This window comes from Narcine bancroftii, chromosome 9 (genome assembly GCF_036971445.1).
Source record: "Narcine bancroftii isolate sNarBan1 chromosome 9, sNarBan1.hap1, whole genome shotgun sequence".
In the NCBI taxonomy this organism is placed as follows: domain Eukaryota; kingdom Metazoa; phylum Chordata; class Chondrichthyes; order Torpediniformes; family Narcinidae; genus Narcine; species Narcine bancroftii.
In genome coordinates, this window is record NC_091477.1 from 103,850,650 (window position 1) to 103,865,156 (window position 14,507).

The 14,507-nt window shown below is 37.1% G+C and overlaps 1 long non-coding RNA gene across 1 annotated transcript in view; it reads left to right on the forward strand.

Annotated features, from left to right (window-relative positions):
* The first annotated feature begins 3,017 nt into the window (after positions 1 to 3,017).
* LOC138743049 (uncharacterized) overlaps positions 3,018 to 14,507 on the forward strand; it is a 30,321-nt gene continuing 18,831 nt past the window's right edge. Inside the window, exons 1-3 of the long non-coding RNA XR_011344621.1 lie at positions 3,018 to 3,089; positions 4,436 to 4,534; positions 5,047 to 5,140. This is a non-coding gene — a long non-coding RNA (uncharacterized lncRNA). The remainder of the gene's footprint in view (positions 3,090 to 4,435; positions 4,535 to 5,046; positions 5,141 to 14,507) is intronic.

Sequence of the window (14,507 nt, forward strand, 5' to 3'; positions counted from 1 at the left end):
CCTTTCTGCTCATCTCGAACTGTTGTCTAACCTTTCCTTAATCCATCTCATCCTGAGTTGATGGGAACTTCTTTATTCCACCTCTTGTGGAGGTAGGGAACAATCTTCTTATTCAAGCGGTCCTCTGGGTTGGTGACACACAAAAAACCGAGGGTCCTGATTAATGGCTGGTAATTAGCAATGTTAATGACCAGGTGTCCGGGTGCAGGCCAGCTACTCTCAGCATGGAGGAGCTCTCAATCAGAGTCCTGCAAATCCATTCCCAGTGACCCTTCCCCTCAGCTGGGAATAATGATGCTACACACTCTCATTACTGCAAGAGGCTCAGGGGGAGGCCAGGGTCTGAGAGCGAACCTTGCTCCCGTTTCCAGCAAGTGTTGTATTAATTAAGGTCAGGTTGGCAGAAACTTCGAGGTAAAAAGAGAGCAAAGAAAATTTAACACTTACAGTGCCTTTTAGAAAGATAACAAACACATCTTCAATTAAAGATGGTTAACTCAGGAGTTAAATAAACTGAAATTATCACACAATATAAACACACAGCAGCTGTAAAATGTGTCATTGGGGAAATGCCTTTTAAACAAGACATCATAAAAAAAGACTGATTGTTTATGGCATAAAACCTGAATCCCACTTCATTTGAATTGTACTTTGTGGTTACAGATGCTACGCCTGGATCGTGTTCTATAGCAGCGAGAATGTTTAGTGACAAGTGTAAATGTAAAGTGTTTGCTGTGATGTATCTGCCACGTGTTTTTCAGGGAACAACATTAAATAAAAGGTTATGGCAAAAGGTCAAGTTGTGTAAAATAAAACGGCCGCTGTAGTGTAGCTGCTTAAGAAGCAATTAAGTGTGCAAGAGGTGTATGTGGCATAAAGAAGTTGATGGGACAAAACTATTGTCTGCCAGCACCTGGATGTGGTTGAAATGAAACAACGGCCCTATCCTTACAACTGCTTAATCAAGCTCACATAATTGACTTGAGAAGACAAGAAGAACTGTGCAAGGCTACTGAATAATTAAGGAAGTATTTTCTTGGTTGGTTTTTGCATGATGCCCACGTTCTACCTCACTGCCCTTTACGCTAAGCTCCCATTAACAAGAGGAAGGAAGCAGAAATACAATCAGAACAATTAACGTAGAGGACAGGCAGGATTCTAATATTGATGTAGATTAAAATCTCATAATAAGGATCCACGAGAATTGAGAAAATCAGAATCGTTTAAAACTCATCAAAACATTCTAATTTAAAAGAACTTTGAAAATAAAAGTTTTTGCAATTTGTTCTAAATTAATTTAGATACGAAATGAAACTCAACAGTTTCTCTCTTTGGTTTATTCTATTATGGATGGTCCAAGTCTTTTGTTTAATGCTTGAGTATAGCCTTCAAATTATGGAGTGAATACAAATTTTGAAGATTAATACACAAGTACACAAGTGAAAAGAACATTGAATTAAAATATAGTTATATATTAAAAACAATTTTAATTGATTTTAAAGAAAATCTGCTTATCAAGCTCATTCCTTGCTTTATTCATTTTTTTGTGCTTTCATAAATATATGCTAGTTCTTGCTTTTTGAAGTTGTTTTACCAATATAACCAGATGTTCAGCTTCTTGTACATTCCATCATTTCTGACTCATCAAAACATAAGTTCCAGTACATAATGCATTGTGTGATGATACGATCTGAAAACTGTTGTATTAGATTAATTTGTTTCTGTACATAGGTTTCAAGCAAGTCTGAGTAATTTAAAAAAAATTTAAACTTAGAGCATAACAGACCATTTTGGTCCACTAGTCCATGCCGCCCAATTTACACCAAATTAACGTACATGATGTTTTCTTTATTAAAGTTATTAACTTAATTTTATATTCTTGTTTACATATTGCATAATTTCTGAAGTTTGCCTTTCTCTGGGGTGTCATCTTTACAGCAACCTGTCCATAAGGAGTTTGTACATTCCCCCTTGTCTGTATGGGTTTTGTCCGGGTGCTCTGGTTTCTCCCACATTCCAAAGACATATGGGTTAGAAGGTTCATTGATCGTATGGGTATATTGGGCAGTGCAGGCTCGTGGGTCGGAGGGGCCTATTAATGTGGTGTATCTAAAATGATGACAATTGTGTTCAAATTAAGGGAATATCAATCTAAACTGCATTTTTGAAAAATTATACCATTTTAAGCTATCCAGCGAAGTATGACAAAACAGATTAATGCTGTGGACATATTGCTGCACTCCTGTAACCTCTTCACAGTTACAAGTAGGATACATTTATAAAATAGCTAATACATTGGAATAAAATATTATTTATACTAAAGCTTTGTCTGCTCATCAAATTAAAAAAAGAAAATTGTGTTTTTCTGTTAAACATGATAGGTTATTGTCCCCAATGAATGGCAGAACCTTTGTTGAATGGGATTTTATGCAAAAGTTTTTAATAGTTGAAAGGTTGAATATTTTGAGTAGGCTTTTGATAATCAAATATTGTATTAAGCTCATTCATATTTTGTAACAGGCAAAAGTATGAACATTTTTTTCAACTGAGGCTGGTGGATTGTTTTCATCATTGCAAAATTAATTTGAATGTACATTTCCTCACTTCACTTTTATCAACAGTTATATTATTGGGTAGTTCTCATGTTCAATTAAAAAGTCTAAAGCATTTTTCATTCAATTGCTAATGTATACAGACTCAACATTCCTACATTCAGTTGCATTACAACTAAGAAATAGGGGCAAGAGTAATCCCTCGAGCTCGCCCTGCCATTCAATAAGATCATGAGTGATCTGACCTTTGGCCTCAGACTCCATTTTCCCATCTGATCCCCATAATCCCCCAAAACCCTTTGGTCAAAAAATAAATCTGTCTATTTCAGCATGCCAGCTCTCTAAGTTGATAATTTCAAATATTAATTACCCACAGAGAAGAAACTCCTTCTCACCTCAGTTGCAATTAGTCATCTCTATTTTGAGATTACAATGCCTTTCTTGACTCACCAACCAGACAAATAACTATCTTATCGTGTCAAGTCCCTCAGAATATTATATGCTTCTATTTGCGTTTCTGGAAATTCGTTGTTGAAAGTAAGTAATTTTTAATATTTTGATCTGTGAGGTGACCTTTTAAAGATGTTCCAGAGGCTATCTTAATTTACTCTATACAATGTTATATTTATTTGTAAAGCTTTAGTGATATTTTCGAGATGAGCAGGCTATGCTTGTATTCAAATCTGGGCAGTGGCTGTACTACCCAGATGCTTTGGATTTCCCCAGTCTCCTGAAAGACTGTTCATTGGCTCATGCAAATACGTGTAATTACAAGAATAGGCAAGTGGCTGGAGAATTAGTGTGGAATTGGTGGACAAAAGAGAGAGATAGGTTACCAGATGGATGGGTTGGAAGTATTTTGAGAACCATGGTAGATTCATCTGGGCAAATGAATGTGAAATATGAGAATAAGAGATAAATTTCCTTGTTTAATTAGATTCCTTGATTTACCATATCTCAGAAGCTATTTTTAATTGAATGCCAATGACCATGTTAGCTGTAGGCAGCAGTACCAAAAGCAAGTATGGGCAGGAAATGTGTATCACATCTAAATCATGACTGTATGGGATATGTATCATGTGTCAGCAAAGTGTCAGATGTTCATCAAAAATCAATGTGATCTTTACAACAATGAACTGTAAAGCAGTCTTAAAATATGTTCATTAAACTGTGAGAGGGAAAATGAAAGCCAAGGAGGAAGTATTGAAAATAAAAGAAATGCTCGTGGATGGTGAGAAGTTTCTAGCGTCAGCCATAATGCTTCTCAACTGAAAGAGTGAAGAAAAGAGAAACTCCTTCAGTTTTTAAAGAAAAAAATTTAATCCAGTCCTTCATCTTTTACTTCCCAAATTAATTAATCCATATGTTTTTAAAAGTCTTACCCTTCATGGCAATTTCAGCAACTGGTGAAATTTGGTCAACACGTCCTCAAAATAAAGTCCCCCGCATAGCCTAAAGGAGCTGTTAACTCAATAATGCCTAAAAATATAAATGCATGACATGTGATAACAAGCAATTATGCTGAAAGTGGAGTGGTTGCAAACTTGCATCTCAAGTTATAGGCTGACCCAGTATTTATTGATTCATTTCATGAAATCTAAATAGGTTACAAGTGTTGACATCAAAATGTTTATTTTGAAGTGATCAAGAAATAATCTCTACTTAAAAAAAATAAAGTCCCTGATGCATTTGTCATTATGTTAATGTTTGGAAAATGTATTGGTGAAGATGAGATTTTTTCATTTATTAATTGTTACTTTAATTGGTTATGTAATAGCTGATTATTCCCTAATATTCCTGATATGATCAGGAAATCTAGAATTCAAGCAGCTTTCCCTGGACTGTATTCCTATTAATGGCCTCCATTTCTGTTGTGGCCTTAGTGAAGCAATGGCTGGAAAATTTTTCATTGTATTAATCTTTGATGTTGAGGAGGAATCCATCCAAAACTGGGGAAATGAAGATGTCTTCTCTACCAGCTGGTAAGATCTACTGTTGATAGATTTTAATTCAACAGGTTTTTCATAATTCTGTACAGATTGTATAGATCTACAAAGACTGCAGGAATATTGGTGGGAAAAATGGAAACCACATTGGTTCAATGAAACACATCATTAATTGGGACTGACCAAAGTTCAACATTAATTGAGTACTCACATTTCCTGTCGCCACAATTGAATTGTATTTTCAGACACATGAAATAATTCAAATTTAACCCATCAACAATCCCTCTTCTCCATAACCCAGCCTGCAGCTTACTGTTTCCTTGATGAATGGTTCATGCTCATGGTTATATATCTTTATCTGAGTTTCTCCAGCATTGTGTTTTTACATCAACCATGGTGTCTGGAGACTTCCATGTTTTGCTTCTTCAACTTACTGAGTTGAAAAGGGAAGGATTGTTGATGGTTTAACAATCCATGGTTTTTAATTTCCAATCTGACCAAGACATAATTTGATTATGATTGGGTTCTTGCTTTGCTGATTCTTGTAGTTGAATGGAGTCCTAGCACCGCCACCATGTGTATTGAAGAGCCACACTGATAAATTGGACTGTCAGCACTGAAGGGGCACAAGTAGAGGTTTAGGTATGCTGTTTGTTTGATTTTTATTGATTGTTTGGCTTTCATTGTAGAACTCCAAATGATGCATTTGCTTAAGAATCAGGCACCTGCTGCTTTCTGCTCATACCCTGAAGAAGGGCTCAGGCTCAAAACGTCAGTTATATATCTTCACCTCCTTTGGAGGCTGTGAGCCCTGCTGAGTTCCTCAAGCATTTCTGTGTTTTTGCTACAATCACAGCATCTGTAGACTTTCATGTTTCACTCTATTTGCTTAAGATGATCATTTGTTTTCATTTTAAAATGCAGCACCAATAAGTGAAGACATCTACATAAACAGGGTTACTGAATAAAGATTCAGGAGAGAACAAAAAATCTGATTTAAATCAACATTTATGTTGCTAGCTCTCCTCTTATCTAAAAAAAAACCAATGAAATCTTATAAGAATAACAATGAATTTATATCAATATAGTGTCATCTGTAGATCCATAAAACACAGCCCCACAAACAGGCCATGACTTTCATATACCTGAAAATTGTTTTTAATTTCAATTATTACAGTCTGTGGGTGTAAATATTTACTTGTGCGGCATGAATGGAGAAAGAATGTGTCAAGTTAGTACAGTTGGTCGAAGGTGTGAGCATATGAGAGCAGTGGTTCTCAACTCTTCTTTCCACTCTCATACCACTTTAAGTATTCCCTACGCCATAGGTGATTAGCAAGGGATTGCTTCGGGTGATATGTGCGTGGAAAGAAAAAGTTTGAAAACCACTGTTGACTTGTTTTGTGCACGGTTTCATATCTCCAAAGGAAATGGGCCAATGACAATTTTTCTCAAGCAAAATATTTCAGTAACAATTGGGTCTAAAGTAATGATTCTCAATCTTCCCTTCCCCCTCAACTACCACCTTAATCAATCCCTGATTAATCACAGAGCACTTATGGCATAGGGATTACATAAAGTGGTATGTGAATGGAAATAAAAAGGTTGAGCACCATTGTTCTAAAGGTTTCCACACATATCTGCTGATTAAAGTAACGCTTGGAACACTGAGCCTTAAGATGGAAAATTGAGGGAGAATTTTCTCTAAAAACAAGGCAAATAAGATGTTGCTAAAGATGAAAATAGAAGCAGAAAATGCTGTAAATTATTCTCAAAGTCAGGTAACATCTATCGCATTAGAATTCATTGACCATCAATATTAACTCTGTATCACTTGTCACATTTTCAGCATTTCAGATTTCTGATATCTGTAATATTTTAGTTTTAAGTACTGCCCCATACACTTTTTGACATCACATTAGCAAAGTGACGGGATTTGTCAAAGAAACATGCTATCAACCAGCACTAACCACCAGGAACCCAAAAATTGAAAAGAACCCTCCTTCAAATTTAACCTCTTCACCATTGGTATTCATGAATTCAGCTCCAAGACCCTTGGCCTTGATACTTGTCAAGCTACCTGTCTCCCTACATTCTTAAATATGCATTTTCAAACCACTTTCTCTACCCAGACTTCAGCAGTAAATTTTTGGAGAACATTCTTTGGAATGTTATGCTGAATTAAAGACGCTATTAAATTGAAATTGTTGTTGCACCTAGTTCCAAGTACACATCCAAGTTCTTTTTCAATGTGATGAAGATTACATTACTATCCTTTTTATGCAATGTGTTCCATATCCCTACAATCAACTAGACAAAAATATTTTTCCTTACCTCCCCTCATTTCTCCATAAAATGTACTTTTCTAGCTGTTTGATTGATCCTGCTAAAGAATTAAATCCTATTTACTCCTTCTGGATCTTCTCATAATTTGTTCACCTCAACTGAGTTTCCCCAGTTCCTCTGTCCCAAAGAAAACAACCCCAACTTACTCAATCTTTTCTCAGAACTACAATTAATTATAAAAAAATACAAATTATCTAATATTTACTTTATTCCCTCTAACCAATGGAGTTACTGGATTCCCCAGGCAACAACCATGACTCTGTGATTTGCTGGAGTGCAGTTGGGTGATTGCTGATGAACATTTGTCAGGATATTTAGACTTTCTGCATTTGGCCAGGGAGGAATTAAATCCTACCTAAATTTTGCCTCTCCACCCACCAGTTTAATGCGTAAGATTCCAAAGTCATGACTTGGCTTGTGTGATCAACTTCCCTTGCTCTTAATGTTATTGTTGTCTGTTGTTCTTCCAAGCCAACTTCTTCTTTCAATTATCATTACTGATCTGTTAATCCTCAGAGATATTAATCTGTATTTAACATCAGTATATCCTTTTATTTCTCTGCTCTCTTGCTTAAAATGAAATTTATTTTTCACGCAAACATTCCCACTCATTCCCCTACCTCAAAAAAATCAAACTGCTAGAAGAACACAGTGGGTTAAGCAGCAGCTATGGAGGAAAATGGATAGTAGATGTTTTGGATCAGGTCTCTGCATCATGATTGCGAGTTTAGAAGGAAGACAGACAATTTTTAGATGTTTGAGGGAGGGCTTATACAGAGGCTGGTAGGTGATAGGTGATGGGAAGGATGATGGGCAGAAACAGGCAGATAGGGAATTGGGGGGGATTGTTGAGGCAGATCCTGGTAGTAGATAGATAGAAATGGAGAGGGGAGGGATGATGGACCAATTAGAACCAGGAGAGGGAGGAGATAGTAAAAATGAAGCAAGGGAGTAACCGAGGTGGATAAGTATGTAGTGATAACACGTGGAACCAAGTGGGGGACGCTAATGAGAGGGGAGGAATGGAAATGGTAAACAAAGGGAGACAGAGCCTGAGTGGGAAAGGAATCCTGAGGTGTGGGTTACCTGAAATTGTAAAAGGTAATGGTCATGCCATTGGATGTACATGGAATATATGAGGTGTGTTTCTTCTAGTTTGGGTTTGACCTCACCAAGACAGTGGAGAAGGTTGAGGACAAGGAAGTTCATGTGAAAGAGAGTTGAAATAACATGCAGTTGGAGGCTCAAGATGGTCATTGTGAACAGAGCAGGAGCGCTCCGCGAAACAGTGGCTAAGTCAACGCTTGGCGAGGAGGCCACATCATTGGCTTAATGCAATAGGAAGGTTGGAATTAGTGCACGTGAAGCTTTCTCACCTGGAAGGGTTGTTTAGGTCCATGATCGTGATGAAGGGATACATCTTGCACCACCTAAGATTGGAGAGGAAAGTCGGTGAGAGGGAAGGATTGAGTGGACCATGCAATCATGGAGAGTGTGGGCCCTGCAGAAAGCAGAGGGGGAGTTTATGGTCTGTCATCTCTATGCTTAATGTTTTCCACGCTGGACTTCCATTCTCCATGCTTCCTGCATGCCATTCAGGCATCACTGGCTCTTCTCTGGAGAGTTTAGTTTTTAAATATGAAATATGCCTAAAGTGGAGTTAATGTCAAAACAGTTATTATTTTGTGAAAATGATGTTGCTTTAAACATAAGTAGAAAAAGCAGAACTCATTCTCAAATTTTAAAGTTGAAGTGTTTCTCTTAACAGCTTCGTTAATAACCCCCTTTTAGTTGATCTTTTTGGTACTAAATATTGCATTGTGAGAATGTAACAGCAAAATCAGACAAACATTCCTCGTTGCATACTGAGAAGACCAGTTTCAAATGATAGTTTGTTATGTACTCAGTGATTATTACTTCGGCTTTAATTGTTTTAATTGTCTTGATTCTTTGTCATAGATCCTTAATGTAGGAACACTGTTCACAATTTGAACAACAAGTTAAAAAAAATGCAGTTAAAATTCATTCCTGAGATATCTTTAAAGGGCACCATTAGTAACTTTAGGACGGAAAACATTTCCTTCTTGATCCAGCGCTACTCTCTGCTTAGGTTTCTAGGTATTCAACTTTGTTGCAGGCATATATTAGTTTCAATTTTTGTTCAGCTCTCAATGACACACAAGATTAAAACAAAGACTGAAGAAATACTGAGAGCCAACGCTCTGTATGTTGGACTAATTTACTGGCCGCAGAATATGCAGAATTGCTTCTGGCCTCATAAACATGTTTCATTAAAATACATTTGAATGCATTAAGTACAATTGGAAAATATCTACAAAATGGATATTATGTTTGAACGATAGAGGCATACTTACAAAGATGGAGCAGACCATAGTTAATGCTTAGCAATGGTTCATTAAAATACAAATGAAAAAATACTTTTGTCAAGAAACTCTGTTGTACATTCCTGGCAAACTACTTCTGCATTTGGAATAACAGTGGAATGCATACCCATTAATGAGAAATTCTGCCCATTCCTAAACGCAATACATAATATGGAAATTTCCATTCAAGTCTTCCATAAGCTTCGTAATAAAAAGTTTTGAAGGTTTGACCTTCAGATTGCCTTTCTATCTTGAATAGACCTAATCCAAGACTATCACAGTTAGTAACAGCTTTCAATGCTATAATCACTAGTCACCATGCAGGAAAATAAAATCAAGCTTCAAATCATTTTAATTTCACTCAGTTGCAGAGATTTTTTTGAAAAGAAATACACTGGAAAATTAGGATCTCTCCATGTCATCTTGATAGTTCATATAAGAAAAGTTGTCCTTAGGTGATGATTTTAAGGCTTCTTTGTCTTTCTAAAGTAAAGCTTAATTTCAAAAATAAAATAAATCAAACTACTGAATGGCAGGCTTCAGTCACAGCTTTTACAATACTGGCATTGATTAGGAAATAAGGTGAAATACGCCAAAGTGATACAGTTCAGCGCGTGGCACAAAGAATAAAGTAGTCAATCTAATAGACTCGCATATTGGCTAAAAGGTTAAATGTTCAATTTAAGTTCGTTATAGAATATCACAAAGCCGTCTGCCTTGGGAGAAGATGTGACATTAATTCATCGTTTTTTTTTTATCCTGTTCTCCTTCATATCAAAAGGGTTTATTTAAATAGATTGCTACTTTAATTACTTACAAAAACCACGTAAGCCTTTTTTCAAAATGCTTCAAACCTTCAATTTTAAATAATTAGAATGACTAGTTTCAGTTTAATTGTGGAACGACTTACAAAGTTCTGGTTTTCCCATGTTTATCTATTTCACTTTGTTAAACTTTTTTTCTTGACTTGATTCTTTAACAACAAGCTCATTTAAAGTGATTTTTTTTTACTCTTGGAAGACAGTGTGTTGAAGTAACAAAAGAGTTGAATGGTGGCAGGAGGCAGTGAGGCGTGATTTTATTTAGGACTTCACTTAATCAAAACAATTTTGTTAAATGCTGTTTACCACCCATCACTCAAATTCATTTAAGTTTCTTGGCTTGTAGTTCTGTCAAAAACAAGGCAGTTTGAGAATTATGTCATTTAATTCTGCACCAGTTCAAATTACTTGATAACTAGTGGCAGTACCGAGTTGACTAAGCAAATTAGTGTCCAGGCAGGGCAAATCAGTGGGAAAATTGTATTTATCACACAATGCGGTACAGAGTTCTGTTTCCCACACACTCCTGTTACATCATTACCTAGTCTGTGGGCAGAAACACCAATCTAGTCACTGGAATAGGTCAGGTGACAGGGATATGAAAAAGTGAGTGGAAATTTAATATGAGAGGATGGAGTTTCAGTTGGAGCCCTCAGATAGCTGACTCCTATCCTGCTGCTGTGCAATTTTCGTCTTCGATTTCAAGCTTTGCTTTTATGCTAAGCTGTTGGATCCCACAGATTGATGTCCAAGGAAACCTGGTTAGGGTGGTTCTCTGTATGTGTGCTGTGTGTAGAAAGCTCACAAATGAACTGCTGAATTACTACAACAATGTTTAGGTTTCTCAAATGTTGTACTGTAGATTGTAGACTTGTGATTAAGTTCTGCAATACTTTGTTCTAGGCACTGCAACTAAATAAAGCCAAACTTCAATGAACCCCACTGTAGTGTTCTGCTTCATAAGTTACATTTTCAAAGAGCACGGGGTAAGAATGAAACTTTATAAACTTCAGAACAAATGGGCACCCAAAACATTACTGTTTCACAGTAGCTGACATTATAAACAACATTTTAAACCCTTGAAGACTATATAAAATAAGTTAATTATCTCTTTTTTTTTGGAAAAGTTAGTATTTGGAATTAATTAATCTGAAGAAAATTGTTTTATAAATTGAATTCTACGTAACTCTGTGACTACTCCCTGTGTTTGAGATTCAGTGGGAAACAGCAATATAATTTCTACTCCCAAAGACATTTCATTTTAAGTGAAATCCAATGTGTTATGTTGACAACATAGTTCTTCCATTAACATTATTTGAATTTTTAAACTTAGCCACAGAGCAGTCTTTCAGCAAGAATCTAGTAATTGGGAGAGAACAATAAAATAACTCTTTAAAGAAGAGTTTGTAGCACCAGTCAGTAGAAAACGATTCATAATCCATGTTTTACCTTGTGTTCTTCATATTCACTCCAATTCATGTTATAGTTAGGACTGAAATTTGAAATGAATAGTTTTACATCTTGAGGTATCCATATCAGTAACTGGACACACAATTTACACAAATAGATGAAGCAAACTTCCTACTTTCTCTCTCACATACTTACTTGCATTATATTTCTCTGTAATATTGTTTGATTATGGCAATACTGTATTCTCCCATTAAAATTCCTTTCTCCTTAGGGCACAGTTACACAGAAAAGGCAAATTGAATTTGAATTTTTTTAAATGATACTAGAGAACTGGTTTATCTCTGGTTCTCTCAGCTTTGAGGATATCACATGTGCCACGTACTCATGCTGTGTGGTACAAGCTCAGTCCAAAGCAGACATTATGATGTCCGTGTGCTGAAATGTACTTGCAGCAGAAAGGAGGACGGAGAACCTCTAAGCAACTCATTTTGTAAAGCATTTAGGGAACTCCAGCTTACTTTTTTTTCCAGGTACTTAGTGTTACAGTGGCAGTGAACAGGCTAAATAGTTGCATGAACACATTGAACCCTGCCTCAGAAATGTATCTTGTTGAAAGCAATGGAACGTATTTCAAAAACAGAGTAACCTGTTTACCACTACTGAATGGGATGGTTTTCTGGGCCGTTTTCTTTTCTATGTATGGTATTGGGAAAGGTTTGCGGAGTGGGGGGGGGGGGGGTGGGGGTGTGCGGAATCAATGGGATTTAGGTGTGGATAGGAGGCAGGATCAATGGGTTTATGGATAAAGATTGTTCAGGTTCCAAAAGATGTTGATTAATTCCCGTGCAGGTCCTTGGACAAAACGAATGTACCCAAACTTTGTATTATTTCAACTACTCATCAGATCAATGGTTAACAAATGCAAGATGGGTAATGCTAAGCACATAAAACTTATACAGTATAATATGCAACTGAGAATACCATTTATCCTGAAAATACTGTTACCTGTGAGTCAAATCAGTAGCATTCTTGACTCTGATTCAGAAGGTTGAGGGGTTCAATTCCCATCTTTGTACGCTGACTCCTTATTCTTACTAATAAGGCCCACCACGGTCGTGCCTTCAGTGAACCTGATGATGTAGTTTGAGCTGTGTTCAGCTGCACAGTCGTGGGTCAGCAGTCGTGGAACAGCAGTGGACTTAGCCCGTTGCCCTGGGGGCCCCCAAGCTCAGTGGAGGTGCTGTTACCAATCCGGACTGCTTGAGATCTCCCTGACAGGAAGTCAAGAATCCAATTGCAGAGGGAGGTGTTTAGACCCAGCAGGCTCAACTTCTTTATCAGGTACTGTGGAGTGGTTGCATTGAATGCCAAACTGAAGTCCTTATTTTCCAGATGAGTGAGGGCTAGATGGTGGGCAGTGGCGATGGCATCATCTGTAGAGCGGCTAGATCTGTATGCAGACTGAGTAAAGGTGCTCAATGAAGCACTCTACCTGTCTGTGTCCTGTCCCTGTGTGAGTGTTGCACTTCTATAGGTACCATCTTTTAGGCAAAGCCAATAACCCTGATTTCTCTTTAGATGGCTCCAAAAGATCCATCACAAGGGAACTATCCAGTGTTGTATAATGTTTTTCCATACAATCGACAACATTGAAATACTTTGCTGAATATTCTGTCATTATAATACCACTGTCGACCTCTGCCATCGAGTCCATGCTGCTGAAGATCCAGCTGCGCTGGATGGGTCACGTCTCCAGAATGGAGGACCATCGCCTTCCCAAGATCGTGTTATATGGCGAGCTCTCCACTGGCCACCGTGACAGAGGTGCACCAAAGAAAAGGTACAAGGACTGCCTAAAGAAATCTCTTGGTGCCTGCCACATTGACCACCGCCAGTGGGCTGATATCGCCTCAAACCGTGCATCTTGGCGCCTCACAGTTTGGCGGGCAGCAACCTCCTTTGAAGAAGACCGCAGAGCCCACCTCACTGACAAAAGGCAAAGGAGGAAAAACCCAACACCCAACCCCAACCCACCAATTTTCCCCTGCAACCGCTGCAATCGTGTCTGCCTGTCCCGCATCGGACTTGTCAGCCACAAACGAGCCTGCAGCTGACGTGGACTTTTTACCCCCTCCATAAATCTTCGTCCGCGAAGCCAAGCTAAAGAAGAGAAAAAAAAGATAATACCACTGTAAACAGAATATTGCTGTGCATAGATGATATAGCATGCTTGCCACATTACAGACTTGCAATACTTCTTAACTCCATTTGATCATCATAATATTTTGAGATGACCTGAAGTAGACATGAAAGTTTCTGTACAGATGGAAGTTTCTCTTAATGGAGAACACAATTACAGAGCTAATTGGATGCAAATGCTTACAACTCAACATCCATTGTTTTTGTGTTCATGTTATACATAAAATATGCACCAAGATCCTAGATTTCTATGCCATTACATATAAAATATTTAATTATATGGAAGAAATTCACAACAAAAAACAAATAAAAATTCACCAACAGTCCAAAAAATTTTAAAATGAGTATTTTATATCAGTGGAGTTCATTTCTCAGTTACATGCTCTGTCTAAATTGTTTGGATTATTACCTGAAAGAAAACTCTAATTAATTCTTCAAAATAGTTTTTTTTTTGTGTTGAGATTAAAGAAATAAGAAGGTTTTTAAAACAAAGTTAGGTTTAGTGGCTGAGAACATTCATAGAGATTTAATTAGCTTTTCATATTAGGCCCTGTCATTAGGTATCATACTATAAATTCAGATTTTTTCCCCCCACAACATTCTATATTACAATTATAATTTTACAACCAATATTAAAAACAGAAGGTTGTTAAATGGAGGAAATCAGATATACTGTGGTTTGATCCAGATGTGAATGGATTTTGTCTGGAACAACATGTTTGAGAATCAGGCGTGATTTAACTGCCACCATTCATAAACATTTCCTTGTTTGGAACATGGAATCAAAGGAATAAACAAAGGAAAATAAATCCTGATTTGGGCACATAAATGCAAATGATCTTAATGAAA